General features: G+C 36.4%; 6 non-coding genes across 6 annotated transcripts; all 6 read left to right on the forward strand.

Moving 5' to 3' along the window:
• Window positions 1–236: 236 nt before the first annotated feature.
• TRNAR-UCU (transfer RNA arginine (anticodon UCU)) lies at window positions 237–326 on the forward strand. The gene is given in 2 exon segments: window positions 237–273; window positions 291–326. It is a non-coding gene; the product is annotated as a tRNA-Arg (tRNA).
• Window positions 327–2,536: 2,210 nt separating this feature from the next.
• On the forward strand, window positions 2,537–2,626 carry TRNAR-UCU (transfer RNA arginine (anticodon UCU)). Its single transcript is given in 2 exon segments — window positions 2,537–2,573; window positions 2,591–2,626. It is a non-coding gene; the product is annotated as a tRNA-Arg (tRNA).
• Window positions 2,627–5,602: 2,976 nt separating this feature from the next.
• On the forward strand, window positions 5,603–5,692 carry TRNAR-UCU (transfer RNA arginine (anticodon UCU)). The gene is given in 2 exon segments: window positions 5,603–5,639; window positions 5,657–5,692. It is a non-coding gene; the product is annotated as a tRNA-Arg (tRNA).
• A 6,804-nt stretch (window positions 5,693–12,496) lies between these two features.
• On the forward strand, window positions 12,497–12,586 carry TRNAR-UCU (transfer RNA arginine (anticodon UCU)). The gene is given in 2 exon segments: window positions 12,497–12,533; window positions 12,551–12,586. It is a non-coding gene; the product is annotated as a tRNA-Arg (tRNA).
• Window positions 12,587–14,796: 2,210 nt separating this feature from the next.
• On the forward strand, window positions 14,797–14,886 carry TRNAR-UCU (transfer RNA arginine (anticodon UCU)). The gene is given in 2 exon segments: window positions 14,797–14,833; window positions 14,851–14,886. It is a non-coding gene; the product is annotated as a tRNA-Arg (tRNA).
• A 677-nt stretch (window positions 14,887–15,563) lies between these two features.
• On the forward strand, window positions 15,564–15,653 carry TRNAR-UCU (transfer RNA arginine (anticodon UCU)). The gene is given in 2 exon segments: window positions 15,564–15,600; window positions 15,618–15,653. It is a non-coding gene; the product is annotated as a tRNA-Arg (tRNA).
• Window positions 15,654–17,347: the final 1,694 nt, after the last annotated feature.

Genomic DNA, 17,347 nt, shown 5'->3' on the forward strand with positions numbered 1-17,347 from the left:
CAATTCACTTGGCAAGAAAATACTGTAATACCCTATTCTCTGAATTTCTCCCCAAGCGAACAAAGGTGCAGTTCAAGGTTTCACCCCGAACTGTGATTCTTGCTACAGACATCTTATGTTTCAGAAAACAATCATTCTTTCATGTATCCCAGAAGGCTTGATAATATGATGTGAAGTAAACACTGGATTGACAAAACTTCTATCATCCCTTACTGTACGCAAGTGGATTTTCATCTGGCTCTGTGGCGCAATGGATAGCGTGTTGGACTTCTAAGAGAATTGGCAAAGTCATTCAAAGGTTGTGGGTTCGAATCCCACCAGAGTCGCATTTTTTACTTTCTAATTCAAACAAGGAACATTATGCATGTGAGGAATGTTTATTTTTGGCCGATGCTTTAATCTTAGTATTTTACCCAAGTTGAACCTGTGTATCTAATACAGCATGCAACTGAATCAAAAGCAGTCTGCCTTCCATTGCAACAGGAACATATTGCTCATAAGCAATACAACATCACTGCCAGAAACTTGGCACTTTCCTAATGTATCCTTCCTTCAGAAACATTGTCTTTATAATAGTTGTAAATGAGATAGACCAAAAACACGACACCCTACACTGAGACATTTGTTTCTAGCGACATATAAAGTAAAATCTTCTTTCAAAGCTATTTATGGTATATTCTCTTTGTGTTTTTGTATTGTTAACCAATTGTATGTCTGCACTTTTTATCCAGTTCTTTTTTATTAAGGTATGGAATTGTTGTCCAAACCTATTCACTTGGCAAGAAAATACTGTAATACCCTATTCTCTGAATTTCTCCCCAAGCGAACAAAGGTGCAGTTCAAGGTTTCACACAGAAGTGTGATTCTTGCTACAGACATTTTATGTTTCAGAAAACAATCATTCTTTCATGTATCCCAGAAGGCTTGATAATGTGATGTGAAGTAAACACTGGATTGACAAAACTTCGATCATCCCTTACTGTACACAAATGAATTTTCATCTGGCTCTGTGGCGCAATGGATAGTGCATTGGACTTCTAAGTGAATTGGCAAAGTCATTCAAAGGTTGTGGGTTCGAATCCCACCAGAGTGGCTTTTTTTACTTTCTTATTCAAACAAGGAACATTATGCATGTGAGGAATGTTTATTTTTGGCCGATGCTTTAATCTTAGTATTTGACCCAAGTTGAACCTATGTATCTAATACAGCATGCAACTGAATCAAAAGCAGTCTGCCTTCCATTGCAACAGGAACATATTGCTCATAAGCAATACAACATCACTGCCAGAATCTTTGCACTTTCCTAATGTATCCTTCTTTCAGAAACATTGTCTTTATAATAGCTGTAAATGAGATAGACCAATAACACGACACCCTACACTCAGACATTTGTTTCTAGCGACATATAAAATAAAATCTACTTTCAAAGCTATTTATGGTATATTCTCTTTGTGTTTTTGTATTGTTAACCAATTGTATGGCTGCACTTTTTATCCAGTTCTTTTTTATTAAGGTATGGAATTGTTGTCCAAACATATTCACTTGGCAAGAAAATACTGTAATACCCTCTTCTCTGAATTTCTCCCCAAGCGAACAAAGGTGCAGTTCAAGGTTTCACACAGAAGTGTGATTCTAGCTACAGACATTTTATGTTTCAGAAAACAATCATTCTTTCATGTATCCCAGAAGGCTTGATAATGTGATGTGAAGTAAACACTGGATTGACAAAACTTCGATCATCCCTTACTGTACGCAAGTGGATTTTCATCTGGCTCTGTGGCGCAATGGATAGCGTGTTGGACTTCTAAATAAATTGGCAAAGTCATTCAAAGGTTGTGGGTTCGAATCCCACCAGAGTAGCATTTTTTACTTTCTTATTCAAACAAGCAACATTATGCATGTGAGGAATGTTTATTTTTGGCCGATGCTTTAATCTTAGTATTTGACCCAAGTTGAACCTATGTATCTAATATAGCATGCGACTGAATCAAAAGCAGTCCGCCTTCCATTGCAACAGGAACATATTGCTGATAAGCAATAAAACTTTACTGCCAGAAACTTGGCACTTTCCTAATGTATCCTTCCTTCAGAAACATTGTCTTTATAATAGCTGTAAATGAGATAGACCAAAACACGACACCCTACACTCAGACATTTGTTTCTAGCGACATATAAAGTAAAATCTTCTTGCAAAGCTATTTATGGTATATTCTCTTTGTGTTTTTGTATTGTTAACCAATTGTATGTCTGCACTTTTTATCCAGTTCTTTTTTAGTAAGGTATGGAATTGTTGTCCAAACCAATTCACTTGGCAAGAAAATACTGTAATACCCTATTCTCTGAATTTCTCCCCAAGTGAACAAAGGTGCAGTTCAAGGTTTCACAAAGAAGTGTGATTCTTGCTACAGACATTTTATGCTTCAGAAAACAATCATTCTTTCATGTATCCCAGAAGGCTTGATAATGTGATGTGAAGTAAACACTGGATTGACAAAACTTCGATCATCCCTTACTGTACGCAAATGGATTTTTATCTGGCTCTGTGGCGCAATGGGTAGCGCGTTGGACTTCTAAGTGAATTTGCAAAGTCATTCAAAGGTTGTGGGTTTGAATCCCACCAGAGTCGCATTTTTTACTTTCTTATTCAAACAAGGAACATTATGCATGTGAGGAATGTCTATTTTTGGCCGATGCTTTAATCTTAGTATTTGACCCAAGTTGAACCTATGTATCTAATACAGCATGCAACTGAATCAAAAGCAGTCTGCCTTCCATTGCAACAGGAACATATTGCTCATGAGCAATACAACATCACTGCCAGAAACCTTGCACTTTCCTAATGTATCCTTCCTTCAGAAACATTGTCTTTATAATAGCTGTAAATGAGATAGACCAATAACACGACACCCTACACTCAGACATTTGTTTCTAGCGACATATAAAGTAAAATCTTCTTTCAAAGCTATTTATGGTATATTCTCTTTGTGTTTTTGTATTGTTAACCAATTGTATGGCTGCACTTTTTATCCAGTTCTTTTTTATTAAGGTATGGAATTGTTGTCCAAACCTATTCACTTGGCAAGAAAATACTGTAATACCCTATTCTCTGAATTTCTCCCCAAGCGAACAAAGGTGCAGTTCAAGGTTTCACACAGAAGTGTGATTCTAGCTACAGACATTTTATGTTTCAGAAAACAATCATTCTTTCATGTATCCCAGAAGGCTTGATAATATGATGTGAAGTAAACACTGGATTGACAAAACTTCGATCATCCCTTAATGTACGAAAGTTGGTTTTCATATGGCTCTGTGGCGCAATGGATAGCGCGTTGGACTTCTAAGTGAAATTGCAAAATCATTCAAAGGTTGTGGGTTCGAATCCCACCAAAGTCGCATTTTTTACTTTCTTATTCAAACAAGGAACATTATGCATGTGAGGAATGTTTATTTTTGGCCGATGCTTTAATCTTAGTATTTGACCCAAGTTGAACCTATGTATCTAATACAGCATGCAACTGAATCAAAAGCAGTCTGCCTTCCATTGCAACAGGAACATATTGCTCATAAGCAATACAACATTACTGCCAGAAACTTGGCACTTTCCTAATGTATCCTTCCTTCAGAAACATTGTCTTTATAATAGCTGTAAATGAGATAGACCAAAAACACGACACCCTACACTCAGACATTTGTTTCTAGCGACATATAAAGTAAAATCTTCTTTCAAAGCTATTTATGGTATATTCTCTTTGTGTTTTTGTATTGTTAACCAATTGTATGTCTGCACTTTTTATCCAGTTCTTTTTTATTAAGGTATGGAATTGTTGTCCAAACCTATTCACTTGGCAAGAAAATACTGTAATACCCTATTCTCTGAATTTCTCCCCAAGCGAACAAAGGTGCAGTTCAAGGTTTCACACAGAAGTGTGATTCTTGCTACAGACATTTTATGTTTCAGAAGCCAATCATTCTTTCTTGTATCCCAGAAGGCTTGATAATATGATGTGAAGTAAATACTGGATTGACAAAACTTCGATCATCCCTTACTGTACGCAAGTTGATTTTCATCTGGCTCTGTGGCGCAATGGATAGTGCATTGGACTTCTAAGTGAATTTGCAAAGTCATTCAAAGGTTGTGGGTTCGAATCTCACCAGAGTAGCATTTTTTACTTTCTTATTCAAACAAGCAACATTATGCATGTGAGGAATGTTTATTTTTGGCCGATACTTTAATCTTAGTATTTGACTCAAGTTGAACCTATGTATCTAATACAGCATGCAACTGAATCAAAAGCAGTCCGCCTTCCATTGCAACAGGAACATATTGCTCATAAGCAATACAACATTACTGCCAGAAACTTGGCACTTTCCTAATGTATCCTTCCTTCAGAAACATGGTCTTTATAACAGCTGTAAATGAGATAGACCAAAAACACGACACCCTACACTCAGACATTTGTTTCTAGCGACATATAAAGTAAAATCTTCTTTCAAAGCTATTTATGGTATATTCTCTTTGTGTTTTTGTATTGTTAACCAATTGTATGTCTGCACTTTTTATCCAGTTCTTTTTTATTAAGGTATGGAATTGTTGTCCAAACGTATTCAGTTTGCAAGAAAATACAGTAATACCCTATTCTCCGAATTTATCCCTAAAGGAACAAAGGTGGAGTTCAAGGTTTCACCCAGAAGTGTGATTCTTCTACAGACATTTTATGTTTCAGAAAACAATTATTCTTTCTTGTATCGCAGAAGGCTTGATAATATGATGTGAAGTAAACACTGGATTGACAAAACTTCGATCATCCCTTACTGTACTCAAGTGGATTTGCATCTGGCTCTGTGACGCAATGGATAGCGCGTTGGACTTCTAAGTGAATTGGCAAAGTCATTCAAAGGTTGTGGGTTCGAATCCCACCAGAGTCGCATTTTTTACTTTCTTATTCAAACAAGGAACATTATGCATGTGAGGAATGTTTATTTTTGGCCGATGCTTTAATCTTAGTATTTGACCCAAGTTGAACCTATGTATCTAATACAGCATGCAACTGAATCAAAAGCAGTCTGCCTTCCATTGCAACAGGAACATATTGCTCATGAGCAATACAACATCACTGCCAGAAACTTGGCACTTTTCTAATGTATCCTTCCTTCAGAAACATTGTCTTTATAATAGCTGTAAATGAGATAGACCAAAACACGACACCCTACACTCAGACATTTGTTTCTAGCGACATATAAAGTAAAATCTTCTTTCAAAGCTATTTATGGTATATTCTCTTTGTGTTTTTGTATTGTTAACCAATTGTATGTCTGCACTTTTTATCCAGTTCTTTTTTATTAAGGTATGGAATTGTTGTCCAAACCAATTCACTTGGCAAGAAAATACTGTAATACCCTATTCTCTGAATTTCTCCCCAAGCGAACAAAGGTGCAGTTCAAGGTTTCACCCCGAACTGTGATTCTTGCTACAGACATCTTATGTTTCAGAAAACAATCATTCTTTCATGTATCCCAGAAGGCTTGATAATATGATGTGAAGTAAACACTGGATTGACAAAACTTCGATCATCCCTTACTGTACGCAAGTGGATTTTCATCTGGCTCTGTGGCGCAATGGATAGCGTGTTGGACTTCTAAGAGAATTGGCAAAGTCATTCAAAGGTTGTGGGTTCGAATCCCACCAGAGTCGCATTTTTTACTTTCTAATTCAAACAAGGAACATTATGCATGTGAGGAATGTTTATTTTTGGCCGATGCTTTAATCTTAGTATTTTACCCAAGTTGAACCTGTGTATCTAATACAGCATGCAACTGAATCAAAAGCAGTCTGCCTTCCATTGCAACAGGAACATATTGCTCATAAGCAATACAACATCACTGCCAGAAACTTGGCACTTTCCTAATGTATCCTTCCTTCAGAAACATTGTCTTTATAATAGTTGTAAATGAGATAGACCAAAAACACGACACCCTACACTGAGACATTTGTTTCTAGCGACATATAAAGTAAAATCTTCTTTCAAAGCTATTTATGGTATATTCTCTTTGTGTTTTTGTATTGTTAACCAATTGTATGTCTGCACTTTTTATCCAGTTCTTTTTTATTAAGGTATGGAATTGTTGTCCAAACCTATTCACTTGGCAAGAAAATACTGTAATACCCTATTCTCTGAATTTCTCCCCAAGCGAACAAAGGTGCAGTTCAAGGTTTCACACAGAAGTGTGATTCTTGCTACAGACATTTTATGTTTCAGAAAACAATCATTCTTTCATGTATCCCAGAAGGCTTGATAATGTGATGTGAAGTAAACACTGGATTGACAAAACTTCGATCATCCCTTACTGTACACAAGTGAATTTTCATCTGGCTCTGTGGCGCAATGGATAGCGCATTGGACTTCTAAGTGAATTGGCAAAGTCATTCAAAGGTTGTGGGTTCGAATCCCACCAGAGTGGCTTTTTTTACTTTCTTATTCAAACAAGGAACATTATGCATGTGAGGAATGTTTATTTTTGGCCGATGCTTTAATCTTAGTATTTGACCCAAGTTGAACCTATGTATCTAATACAGCATGCAACTGAATCAAAAGCAGTCTGCCTTCCATTGCAACAGGAACATATTGCTCATAAGCAATACAACATCACTGCCAGAATCTTTGCACTTTCCTAATGTATCCTTCCTTCAGAAACATTGTCTTTATAATAGCTGTAAATGAGATAGACCAATAACACGACACCCTACACTCAGACATTTGTTTCTAGCGACATATAAAATAAAATCTACTTTCAAAGCTATTTATGGTATATTCTCTTTGTGTTTTTGTATTGTTAACCAATTGTATGGCTGCACTTTTTATCCAGTTCTTTTTTATTAAGGTATGGAATTGTTGTCCAAACATATTCACTTGGCAAGAAAATACTGTAATACCCTCTTCTCTGAATTTCTCCCCAAGCGAACAAAGGTGCAGTTCAAGGTTTCACACAGAAGTGTGATTCTAGCTACAGACATTTTATGTTTCAGAAAACAATCATTCTTTCATGTATCCCAGAAGGCTTGATAATGTGATGTGAAGTAAACACTGGATTGACAAAACTTCGATCATCCCTTAATGTACGAAAGTTGGTTTTGATATGGCTCTGTGGTGCAATGGATAGCGCGTTGGACTTCTAAGTGAAATTGCAAAATCATTTAAAGGTTGTGGGTTCGAATCCCACCAAAGTCGCATTTTTTACTTTCTTATTCAAACAAGGAACATTATGCATGTGAGGAATGTTTATTTTTGGCCGATGCTTTAATCTTAGTATTTGACCCAAGTTGAACCTATGTATCTAATACAGCATGCAACTGAATCAAAAGCAGTCTGCCTTCCATTGCAACAGGAACATATTGCTCATAAGCAATACAACATTACTGCCAGAAACTTGGCACTTTCCTAATGTATCCTTCCTTCAGAAACATTGTCTTTATAATAGCTGTAAATGAGATAGACCAAAAACACGACACCCTACACTCAGACATTTGTTTCTAGCGACATATAAAGTAAAATCTTCTTTCAAAGCTATTTATGGTATATTCTCTTTGTGTTTTTGTATTGTTAACCAATTGTATGTCTGCACTTTTTATCCAGTTCTTTTTTATTAAGGTATGGAATTGTTGTCCAAACCTATTCACTTGGCAAGAAAATACTGTAATACCCTATTCTCTGAATTTCTCCCCAAGCGAACAAAGGTGCAGTTCAAGGTTTCACCCCGAACTGCGATTCTTGCTACAGACATTTTATGTTTCAGAAAACAATCATTCTTTCATGTATCCCAGAAGGCTTGATAATATGATGTGAAGTAAACACTGGATTGACAAAACTTCGATCATCCCTTAATGTACGAAAGTTGGTTTTGATATGGCTCTGTGGCGCAATGGATAGCGCGTTGGACTTCTAAGTGAAATTGCAAAATCATTTAAAGGTTGTGGGTTCGAATCCCACCAAAGTCGCATTTTTTACTTTCTTATTCAAACAAGGAACATTATGCATGTGAGGAATGTTTATTTTTGGCCGATGCTTTAATCTTAGTATTTGACCCAAGTTGAACCTATGTATCTAATACAGCATGCAACTGAATCAAAAGCAGTCTGCCTTCCATTGCAACAGGAACATATTGCTCATAAGCAATACAACATTACTGCCAGAAACTTGGCACTTTCCTAATGTATCCTTCCTTCAGAAACATTGTCTTTATAATAGCTGTAAATGAGATAGACCAAAAACACGACACCCTACACTCAGACATTTGTTTCTAGCGACATATAAAGTAAAATCTTCTTTCAAAGCTATTTATGGTATATTCTCTTTGTGTTTTTGTATTGTTAACCAATTGTATGTCTGCACTTTTTATCCAGTTCTTTTTTATTAAGGTATGGAATTGTTGTCCAAACCTATTCACTTGGCAAGAAAATACTGTAATACCCTATTCTCTGAATTTCTCCCCAAGCGAACAAAGGTGCAGTTCAAGGTTTCACACAGAAGTGTGATTCTTGCTACAGACATTTTATGTTTCAGAAGTCAATCATTCTTTCTTGTATCCCAGAAGGCTTGATAATATGATGTGAAGTAAACACTGGATTGACAAAACTTCGATCATCCCTTACTGTACGCAAGTTGATTTTCATCTGGCTCTGTCTGTGGCGCAATGGATAGTGCATTGGACTTCTAAGTGAATTTGCAAAGTCATTCAAAGGTTGTGGGTTCGAATCTCACCAGAGTAGCATTTCTTACTTTCTTATTCAAACAAGCAACATTATGCATGTGAGGAATGTTTATTTTTGGCCGATGCTTTAATCTTAGTATTTGACCCAAGTTGAACCTATGTATCTAATACAGCATGCAACTGAATCAAAAGCAGTCCGCCTTCCATTGCAACAGGAACATATTGCTCATAAGCAATACAACATTACTGCCAGAAACTTGGCACTTTCCTAATGTATCCTTCCTTCAGAAACATTGTCTTTATAATAGCTGTAAATGAGATAGACCAAAACACGACACCCTACACTCAGACATTTGTTTCTAGCGACATATAAAGTAAAATCTTCTTTCAAAGCTATTTATGGTATATTCTCTTTGTGTTTTTGTATTGTTAACCAATTGTATGTCTGCACTTTTTATCCAGTTCTTTTTTATTAAGGTATGGAATTGTTGTCCAAACCAATTCACTTGGCAAGAAAATACTGTAATACCCTATTCTCTGAATTTCTCCCCAAGCGAACAAAGGTGCAGTTCAAGGTTTCACCCCGAACTGTGATTCTTGCTACAGACATCTTATGTTTCAGAAAACAATCATTCTTTCATGTATCCCAGAAGGCTTGATAATATGATGTGAAGTAAACACTGGATTGACAAAACTTCGATCATCCCTTACTGTACTCAAGTGGATTTGCATCTGGCTCTGTGACGCAATGGATAGCGCGCTGGACTTCTAAGTGAATTGGCAAAGTCATTCAAAGGTTGTGGGTTCGAATCCCACCAGAGTCGCATTTTTTACTTTCTTATTCAAACAAGGAACATTATGCATGTGAGGAATGTTTATTTTTGGCCGATGCTTTAATCTTAGTATTTGACCCAAGTTGAACCTATGTATCTAATACAGCATGCAACTGAATCAAAAGCAGTCTGCCTTCCATTGCAACAGGAACATATTGCTCATGAGCAATACAACATCACTGCCAGAAACTTGGCACTTTTCTAATGTATCCTTCCTTCAGAAACATTGTCTTTATAATAGCTGTAAATGAGATAGACCAAAACACGACACCCTACACTCAGACATTTGTTTCTAGCGACATATAAAGTAAAATCTTCTTTCAAAGCTATTTATGGTATATTCTCTTTGTGTTTTTGTATTGTTAACCAATTGTATGTCTGCACTTTTTATCCAGTTCTTTTTTATTAAGGTATGGAATTGTTGTCCAAACCAATTCACTTGGCAAGAAAATACTGTAATACCCTATTCTCTGAATTTCTCCCCAAGCGAACAAAGGTGCAGTTCAAGGTTTCACCCCGAACTGTGATTCTTGCTACAGACATCTTATGTTTCAGAAAACAATCATTCTTTCATGTATCCCAGAAGGCTTGATAATATGATGTGAAGTAAACACTGGATTGACAAAACTTCGATCATCCCTTACTGTACGCAAGTGGATTTTCATCTGGCTCTGTGGCGCAATGGATAGCGTTTTGGACTTCTAAGAGAATTGGCAAAGTCATTCAAAGGTTGTGGGTTCGAATCCCACCAGCGTCGCATTTTTTACTTTCTAATTCAAACAAGGAACATTATGCATGTGAGGAATGTTTATTTTTGGCCGATGCTTTAATCTTAGTATTTTACCCAAGTTGAACCTGTGTATCTAATACAGCATGCAACTGAATCAAAAGCAGTCTGCCTTCCATTGCAACAGGAACATATTGCTCATAAGCAATACAACATCACTGCCAGAAACTTGGCACTTTCCTAATGTATCCTTCCTTCAGAAACATTGTCTTTATAATAGTTGTAAATGAGATAGACCAAAAACACGACACCCTACACTGAGACATTTGTTTCTAGCGACATATAAAGTAAAATCTTCTTTCAAAGCTATTTATGGTATATTCTCTTTGTGTTTTTGTATTGTTAACCAATTGTATGTCTGCACTTTTTATCCAGTTCTTTTTTATTAAGGTATGGAATTGTTGTCCAAACCTATTCACTTGGCAAGAAAATACTGTAATACCCTATTCTCTGAATTTCTCCCCAAGCGAACAAAGGTGCAGTTCAAGGTTTCACACAGAAGTGTGATTCTTGCTACAGACATTTTATGTTTCAGAAAACAATCATTCTTTCATGTATCCCAGAAGGCTTGATAATGTGATGTGAAGTAAACACTGGATTGACAAAACTTCGATCATCCCTTACTGTACACAAGTGAATTTTCATCTGGCTCTGTGGCGCAATGGATAGTGCATTGGACTTCTAAGTGAATTGGCAAAGTCATTCAAAGGTTGTGGGTTCGAATCCCACCAGAGTGGCTTTTTTTACTTTCTTATTCAAACAAGCAACATTATGCATGTGAGGAATGTTTATTTTTGGCCGATGCTTTAATCTTAGTATTTGACCCAAGTTGAACCTATGTATCTAATACAGCATGCAACTGAATCAAAAGCAGTCCGCCTTCCATTGCAACAGGAACATATTTCTGATAAGCAATAAAACTTTACTGCCAGAAACTTGGCACTTTCCTAATGTATCCTTCCTTCAGAAACATTGTCTTTATAATAGCTGTAAATGAGATAGACCAAAACACGACACCCTACACTCAGACATTTGTTTCTAGCGACATATAAAGTAAAATCTTCTTTCAAAGCTATTTATGGTATATTCTCTTTGTGTTTTTGTATTGTTAACCAATTGTATGTCTGCACTTTTTATCCAGTTCTTTTTTATTAAGGTATGGAATTGTTGTCCAAACCAATTCACTTGGCAAGAAAATACTGTAATACCCTATTCTCTGAATTTCTCCCCAAGCGAACAAAGGTGCAGTTCAAGGTTTCACCCCGAACTGTGATTCTTGCTACAGACATCTTATGTTTCAGAAAACAATCATTCTTTCATGTATCCCAGAAGGCTTGATAATATGATGTGAAGTAAACACTGGATTGACAAAACTTCGATCATCCCTTACTGTACTCAAGTGGATTTGCATCTGGCTCTGTGACGCAATGGATAGCGCTAAGTGAATTGGCAAAGTCATTCAAAGGTTGTGGGTTCGAATCCCACCAGAGTCGCATTTTTTACTTTCTAATTCAAACAAGGAACATTATGCATGTGAGGAATGTTTATTTTTGGCCGATGCTTTAATCTTAGTATTTGACCCAAGTTGAACCTGTGTATCTAATACAGCATGCAACTGAATCAAAAGCAGTCTGCCTTCCATTGCAACAGGAACATATTGCTCATAAGCAATACAACATCACTGCCAGAAACTTGGCACTTTCCTAATGTATCCTTCCTTCAGAAACATTGTCTTTATAATAGTTGTAAATGAGATAGACCAAAAACACGACACCCTACACTGAGACATTTGTTTCTAGCGACATATAAAGTAAAATCTTCTTTCAAAGCTATTTATGGTATATTCTCTTTGTGTTTTTGTATTGTTAACCAATTGTATGTCTGCACTTTTTATCCAGTTCTTTTTTATTAAGGTATGGAATTGTTGTCCAAACCTATTCACTTGGCAAGAAAATACTGTAATACCCTATTCTCTGAATTTCTCCCGAAGCGAACAAAGGTGCAGTTCAAGGTTTCACACAGAAGTATGATTCTTGCTACAGACATTTTATGTTTCAGAAAACAATCATTCTTTCATGTATCCCAGAAGGCTTGATAATGTGATGTGAAGTAAACACTGGATTGACAAAACTTCGATCATCCCTTACTGTACACAAGTGAATTTTCATCTGGCTCTGTGGCGCAATGGATAGCGCATTGGACTTCTAAGTGAATTGGCAAAGTCATTCAAAGGTTGTGGGTTCGAATCCCACCAGAGTCGCTTTTTTACTTTCTTATTCAAACAAGGAACATTATGCATGTGAGGAATGTTTATTTTTGGCCGATGCTTTAATCTTAGTATTTGACCCAAGTTGAACCTATGTATCTAATACAGCATGCAACTGAATCAAAAGCAGTCTGCCTTCCATTGCAACAGGAACATATTGCTCATAAGCAATACAACATCACTGCCAGAATCTTTGCACTTTCCTAATGTATCCTTCCTTCAGAAACATTGTCTTTATAATAGCTGTAAATGAGATAGACCAATAACACGACACCCTACACTCAGACATTTGTTTCTAGCGACATATAAAATAAAATCTACTTTCAAAGCTATTTATGGTATATTCTCTTTGTGTTTTTGTATTGTTAACCAATTGTATGGCTGCACTTTTTATCCAGTTCTTTTTTATTAAGGTATGGAATTGTTGTCCAAACATATTCACTTGGCAAGAAAATACTGTAATACCCTCTTCTCTGAATTTCTCCCCAAGCGAACAAAGGTGCAGTTCAAGGTTTCACACAGAAGTGTGATTCTAGCTACAGACATTTTATGTTTCAGAAAACAATCATTCTTTCATGTATCCCAGAAGGCTTGATAATGTGATGTGAAGTAAACACTGGATTGACAAAACTTCGATCATCCCTTACTGTACGCAAGTGGATTTTCATCTGGCTCTGTGGCGCAATGGATAGCGCGTTGGACTTCTAAATAAATTGGCAAAGTCATTCAAAGGTTGTGGGTTCGAATCCCACCAGAGTAGCATTTTTTACTTTCTTATTCAAACAAGCAACATTATGCATGTGAGGAATGTTTATTTTTGGCCGATGCTTTAATCTTAGTATTTGACCCAAGTTGAACCTATGTATCTAATACAGCATGCAACTGAATCAAAAGCAGTCCGCCTTCCATTGTAACAGGAACATATTGCTGATAAGCAATAAAACTTTACTGCCAGAAACTTGGCACTTTCCTAATGTATCCTTCCTTCAGAAACATGGTCTTTATAACAGCTGTAAATGAGATAGACCAAAAACACGACACCCTACACTCAGACATTTGTTTATAGCGACATATAAAGTAAAATCTTCTTTCAAAGCTATTTATGGTATATTATCTTTGTGTTTTTGTATTGTTAACCAATTGTATGTCTGCACTTTTTATCCAGTTCTTTTTTATTAAGGTATGGAATTGTTGTCCAAACCAATTCACTTGGCAAGAAAATACTGTAATACCCTATTCTCTGAATTTCTCCCCAAGCGAACAAAGGTGCAGTTCAAGGTTTCACAAAGAAGTGTGATTCTTGCCACAGACATTTTATGCTTCAGAAAACAATCATTCTTTCATGTATCCCAGAAGGCTTGATAATGTGATGTGAAGTAAACACTGGATTGACAAAACTTCGATCATCCCTTACTGTACGCAAATGGATTTTTATCTGGCTCTGTGGCGCAATGGGTAGCGAGTTGGACTTCTAAGTGAATTTGCAAAGTCATTCAAAGGTTGTGGGTTTGAATCCCACCAGAGTCGCATTTTTTACTTTCTTATTCAAACAAGGAACATTATGCATGTGAGGAATGTCTATTTTTGGCCGATGCTTTAATCTTAGTATTTGACCCAAGTTGAACCTATGTATCTAATACAGCATGCAACTGAATCAAAAGCAGTCTGCCTTCCATTGCAACAGGAACATATTGCTCATGAGCAATACAACATCACTGCCAGAAACCTTGCACTTTCCTAATGTATCCTTCCTTCAGAAACATTGTCTTTATAATAGCTGTAAATGAGATAGACCAAAAACACGACACCCTACACTCAGACATTTGTTTCTAGCGACATATAAAGTAAAATCTTCTTTCAAAGCTATTTATGGTATATTCTCTTTGTGTTTTTGTATTGTTAACCAATTGTATGTCTGCACTTTTTATCCAGTTCTTTTTTATTAAGGTATGGAATTGTTGTCCAAACCAATTCACTTGGCAAGAAAATACTGTAATACCCTATTCTCTGAATTTCTCCCCAAGCGAACAAAGGTGCAGTTCAAGGTTTCACAAAGAAGTGTGATTCTTGCTACAGACATTTTATGTTTCAGAAAACAATCATTCTTTCATGTATCCCAGAAGGCTTGATAATGTGATGTGAAGTAAACACTGGATTGACAAAACTTCGATCATCCCTTACTGTACGCAAGTGGATTTTTATCTGGCTCTGTGGCGCAATGGATAGCGCGTTGGACTTCTAAATGAATTTGCAAAGTCATTCAAAGGTTGTGGGTTTGAATCCCACCAGAGTCGCATTTTTTACTTTCTTATTCAAACAAGGAACATTATGCATGTGAGGAATGTCTATTTTTGGCCGATGCTTTAATCTTAGTATTTGACCCAAGTTGAACCTATGTATCTAATACAGCATGCAACTGAATCAAAAGCAGTCCGCCTTCCATTGCAACAGGAACATATTGCTGATAAGCAATAAAACATTACTGCCAGAAACTTGGCACTTTCCTAATGTATCCTTCCTTCAGAAACATGGTCTTTATAACAGCTGTAAATGAGATAGACCAAAAACACGACACCCTACACTCAGACATTTGTTTCTAGCGACATATAAAGTAAAATCTTCTTTCAAAGCTATTTATGGTATATTCTCTTTGTGTTTTTGTATTGTTAACCAATTGTATGTCTGCACTTTTTATCCAGTTCTTTTTTTATTAAGGTATGGAATTGTTGTCCAAACGTATTCAGTTTGCAAGAAAATACAGTAATACCCTATTCTCCGAATTCATCCCTAAAGGAACAAAGGTGTAGTTCAAGGTTTCACCCAGAAGTGTGATTCTTCTACAGACATTTTATGTTTCAGAAAACAATTATTCTTTCTTGTATCACAGAAGGCTTGATAATATGATGTGAAGTAAACACTGGATTGACAAAACTTCGATCATCCCTTACTGTACTCAAGTGGATTTTCATCTGGCTCTGTGGCGCAATGGATAGCGCGTTGGACTTCTAAGTGAATTGGCAAAGTCATTCAAAGGTTGTGGGTTCAAATCCCACCAGAGTCGCATTTTTTACTTTCTTATTCAAACAAGGAACATTATGCATGTGAGGAATGTTTATTTTTGGCCGATGCTTTAATCTTAGTATTTGACCCAAGTTGAACCTATGTATCTAATACAGCATGCAACTGAATCGAAAGCAGTCTGCCTTCCATTGCAACAGGAACATATTGCTCATAAGCAATACAACATTACTGCCACAAACTTGGCACTTTCCTAATGTATCCTTCCTTCAGAAACATTGTCTTTATAATAGCTGTAAATGAGATAGACCAAAAACACGACACCCTACACTCAGACATTTGTTTCTAGCGACATATAAAGTAAAATCTTCTTTCAAAGCTATTTATGGTATATTCTCTTTGTGCTTTTGTATTGTTAACCAATTGTATGTCTGCACTTTTTATCCAGTTCTTTTTTATTAAGGTATGGAATTGTTGTCCAAACGTATTCAGTATGCAAGAAAATACAGTAATAACCTATTCTCCTAATTTCTCCCCAAGCGAACAAAGGTGCAGTTCAAGGTTTCACCCCGAACTGCGATTCTTGCTACAGACATTTTATGTTTCAGAAAACAATCATTCTTTCATGTATCCCAGAAGGCTTGATAATATGATGTGAAGTAAACACTGGATTGACAAAACTTCGATCATCCCTTAATGTACGAAAGTTGGTTTTCATATGGCTCTGTGGCGCAATGGATAGCGCGTTAGACTTCTAAGTGAAATTGCAAAATCATTCAAAGATTGTGGGTTCGAATCCCACCAAAGTCGCATTTTTTACTTTCTTATTCAAACAAGGAACATTATGCATGTGAGGAATGTTTATTTTTGGCCGATGCTTTAATCTTAGTATTTGACCCAAGTTGAACCTATGTATCTAATACAGCATGCAACTGAATCAAAAGCAGTCTGCCTTCCATTGCAACAGGAGCATATTGCTCATAAGCAATACAACATTACTGCCAGAAACTTGGCACTTTCCTAATGTATCCTTCCTTCAGAAACATTGTCTTTATAATAGCTGTAAATGAGATAGACCAAAAACACGACACCCTACACTCAGACATTTGTTTCTAGCGACATATAAACTAAAATCTTCTTTCAAAGCTATTTATGGTATATTCTCTTTGTGTTTTTGTATTGTTAACCAATTGTATGTCTGCACTTTTTATCCAGTTCTTTTTTATTAAGGTATGGAATTGTTGTCCAAACCTATTCACTTGGCAAGAAAATACGGTAATACCCTATTCTCTGAATTTCTCCCCAAGCGAACAAAGGTGCAGTTCAAGGTTTCACACAGAAGTGTGATTCTTGCTACAGACATTTTATGTTTCAGAAGCCAATCATTCTTTCTTGTATCCCAGAAGGCTTGATAATATGATGTGAAGTAAATACTGGATTGACAAAACTTCGATCATCCCTTACTGTACGCAAGTTGATTTTCATCTGGCTCTGTGGCGCAATGGATAGTGCATTGGACTTCTAAGTGAATTTGCAAAGTCATTCAAAGGTTGTGGGTTCGAATCTCACCAGAGTAGCATTTTTTACTTTCTTATTCAAACAAGCAACATTATGCATGTGAGGAATGTTTATTTTTGGCCGATGCTTTAATCTTAGTATTTGACTCAAGTTGAACCTATGTATCTAATACAGCATGCAACTGAATCAAAAGCAGTCTGCCTTCCATTGCAACAGGAA

The sequence above is a fragment of the Ambystoma mexicanum genome (genome assembly GCF_040938575.1).
Source record: "Ambystoma mexicanum isolate Mex_15411 chromosome 12 unlocalized genomic scaffold, UKY_AmexF1_1 Mex_chr12_unloc.1, whole genome shotgun sequence".
NCBI lineage: Eukaryota > Metazoa > Chordata > Amphibia > Caudata > Ambystomatidae > Ambystoma > Ambystoma mexicanum.